Source organism: Urocampus carinirostris, chromosome 3, assembly GCF_059441175.1.
Source record: "Urocampus carinirostris isolate Australia breed hairy pipefish chromosome 3, RoL_Ucar_1.0, whole genome shotgun sequence".
Taxonomy (NCBI): domain Eukaryota; kingdom Metazoa; phylum Chordata; class Actinopteri; order Syngnathiformes; family Syngnathidae; genus Urocampus; species Urocampus carinirostris.
In genome coordinates, this window is record NC_142351.1 from 2,156,045 (window position 1) to 2,159,639 (window position 3,595).

The following is a 3,595-nucleotide window of genomic DNA, read 5'->3' on the forward strand; positions in this document are numbered from 1 at the left end:
CTCCACTCAAGAAATGGAAAAATCTGGAGGGAGACACACCTGTTACAGCTCGCTCGCCCCCTCGCTCACTCTCTCTCCTAGACTCCCTTTCTCTCTTTAGATCCCTCGCTCTCTCTCTCTCTCTCTCTCTCTCTCTCTCTCTCTCTCTCATCTTTAGCTCCATACCCCCACTTTCTCTGTCCCAATTTCTCTTTCTTTCCATGTCTCCATGTTTCTCTATCCTTCTATCTTTCTCCTTTCCTCTTCACACTTTCTCTCTTTCTTCCTCCCTCTCTCTCTCTTGTATCACCCTGCCCCCTATCTCTCTCTATCTTTTGATATGTATATTTCTGTCTCTCTCCCTCCTTCATAATAGCTTCTTTAGCTACTTCTCTCTCTCTCTCTCTCTCTCTCTCTCTCTCTCTCTCTCTCTTTGGCTCCATAACCCCACTTTCTCTCTCCCAATTTCTCTTTCTTTCCATGTCTCCATGTTTCTCTATCCCTCTATCTTTCTCCTTACCTATTTATATCTTTCTCTTGTACTTTCTCTCTTTTTACTCCCTTACTCTCTCTCTATTTCTCCTTTTCTTTCTTTAGCTCACTCTCTCTCTCTCTCTTTTTGACTCTCTCTTTTCCCTTTATCTCCTTCTTCGCAGAATTTTTGTATTTCCTTGTTTCTTTAGCTCCATACCCCTACTTTCTCTCTCCCAATTTCTCTTTCTTTCCATGTCTCCATGTTTCTCTTGTACCTTCTCTCTTTCTTTCCCCTCTCTCTATCTTTTGATATGCATTTTTGTGTCTCTCTCCCTCCTTTTTAATAGCTATTTCCTTTTGCTACTTTTCTTTCTCTCTATCTCTTTCCCTCCCCCATCTGACCCTCCCTCTTGATCTCCCCTCTCTTCCTGCCTCTTGCCTCTCTCTCTCTCTCTTTCTCTTTCTCTTTCTTCCATTTGTATTTATCTTTCTTTATGTCTATATTTCTTTTGCTATTTATGTATTCTCTTTATTTCTTCCTCTCTCTCTCTTTTTCTCTCTCCCTCCCTCCTGTTGTCTCTATTCATCTCCCTTTCTCTTCCCCCTTTCCTCCGTATATCTCCCCTCTCTTTCTCTCTCTCTTTTCTTTTATATTTGTCTTTCTTAATGTTTTTCATTCTGATTCTCTCTCTCCTTTATAGCTCACTCTCCCAGTCTCCCTTCGTCTCTCTTTACATTTCTCTCTCTCTCTCTTCCTCTCTCTTCCTCTCTCTCTCTCTCTCTCTCTCTCTCTCTCTTTCTCTCTCTCTCACTTCTCTTCTTTATATCATTTTTAGTTCAATCTGTCTTTCTCAATGTCTATCTTTCTTTTGCTCTTGCTCTCTCCCTCTCCTTTATGGCTCTCACTCCCAGTCTCCCTTGGTCTCTCTTTACATCTCTCTTTTTCTCTCCCCTTCCTTCTCTCTTTCTCTCTCTCTCACACTCTCTCTGTCTCTCTCTCTCTCTGTCTCTCTCTCTCTCTCCCTTCTCGCCTTCAGATCTTTTTTTGTTCAATCTGTCTTTCTTAATTTATATTTTTGCTCTTTCTCTCTTTTTCTACCCCTTCCTTTCTCTTTTGCTTTCTCTCTCTCTCCTTTATAGCTCTCTCTCCCAGCCTCCCTTTGTCTCTCTTTACATCTCTATTTTTCTCACCCCTTCCTTCTCTTGCTCTCTCTCTCTCTCTCTCTCTTCTCTCCTTCAGATCATTTTTTTTCAATCTGTCTTTCTTATTGTATGTCTTTGCTCTTTCTCTCCCTTTCTCCCTCTTTCTTTCTCTTTTGCTCTCTCTTTCTCCTTTATAGATCTCACCCCTGGTCTCCCTTTGTCTCTCTTTACATCTCTTTTTTCTCCCCCTTTCCTTCTCTCTCTCTCTCTCTTCTCTCCTTCAAATCATTTTTGTTCAACCTGTCTTAATGTTTATCTTTACTCTTTCTCTCTTTTTCTCCCTCTTTCTTTCTCTTTTGCTCCTCTCTCTCTCTCTCTCTCTCTCTCTCTCTCTCTCTTCTCTCTCTCTCTCTCTCTCTCTCTCTCTCTCTCTCTCTCTCTCTCTCTCTCTCTCTCTCTCTCTCTTCTCTCCTTCAAATCATTTTTGTTCAACCTGTCTTAATGTTTATCTTTGCTCTTTCTCTCTTTTTCTCCCTCTTTCTTTCTCTTTTGCTCCCTCTCTCTCTCTCTCTCTCTCTCTCTCTCTCTCTCTCTCTTCTCTCTCTCTCTCTCTCTCGCCTTTATAGATCTCACTCCCAGTCTCCCTTTGTCTTTCTTTACATCTCTTTTTTCTCCCCCCCCTCTCTCTCTCTCTCTCTCTCTCTTCTCGCCTTCAGATCATTTTTTGTTAAATCTGTCTTTCTTAATTTATATCTTTGCTCTTTCTCTCTTTTTCTACTCCTTCCTTTCTCTTTTGCTTTCTCTATCCTCTATAGTTCTCTCTCCCAGTCTCCCTTTGTCTCTCTTTACAGCTCTATTTTTCTCACCCCTTCCCCCTCTCTCTCTCTCTCTCTCTCTCTCTCTCTCTCTCTCTCTCTCTCTCTCTCTCTCTCTACCTATCTCTCTCTCTCTCTCTCTCCCTCTCTCTCCCTCTCTCTCCCTCCTCTCCTTCAGATCTTTTTTTTAACCTGTTTGTCTTAATGTATGTCTTTTCTCTTTCTCTCCTTTTCTCCCTCTTTCTTTCTTTTTCTCTCTCTCCTGTACAACTCACTCCCAGTCTCCCTTCATCTCTCCTTACATCTCTCCCTTTCTCCCCCCCTTCCTTCTCTCTCTCTCTCTCTCTCTCTATTCTCTCCTTCAAATCATTTTTTGTTCAATCTGTCTTTCTTAATGTTAATCTTTGCTCTTTCTCTCCTTTTCTCCCTCTTTCTTTCTCTTTTGCTCTCTCTCTCTTTCTCTCTCTCCTTTATAGATCTCTCTCCCAGTCTCCCTTTGTCTCTCTCTGTCTCCTTCATGCTCATACTGCCCGGACCCTGCCCTCCCCTTACCCCTCCTTCAAAGTGTCTCTCCCTTTTCCTTCCTTTTGCTCTTCTCTTTTTAATCCAGGCCAATATGTCAGCCTTCTTTCTTCAAAATACTCCTTAATTCGGAAGAACATTCAACAATTTAGGTTCACTGTCGAGACATTTTATGATGAAAAGACACAGAACAAGCTTTACACACCCAGAAGTTTTAGTAAAGCACCTCAAATCATATTGATTTGGGTAGGAATGGGTGGAGCTACACACTCTACTTGACTACCCTGATATTAAATATGTTGGTATCTCGTTTGCAGTATTTTGTGACATTTTTACACAAAATCTTTGCTTGCACCTTGTTTTGAAACCTATCACGGTTGACATGGCGCCCTATTGGCCCCGCCTGTGTGGCGCCAGTTGCAGTTTGTTGACAAATTGGCTCCCTGTCAGTGTTCAAACTCCCGTGAGTCCCCTTTGGTCGGCCCGTCTGCGAATCTCTGTTTTTACACGGCGGGCCCTTTTTCGCTTTCCCGTGTTTTTGCTCCAGTTTGTCTCCCGCTACGATCCGTTTGATCTCGACCACGTCTGCTCTCCCGTCCCGAATAACGACCCGTTTTTGATCTCGACCACGTCTGCTCTCCTCTCCTGGCTTTCGACTCTTT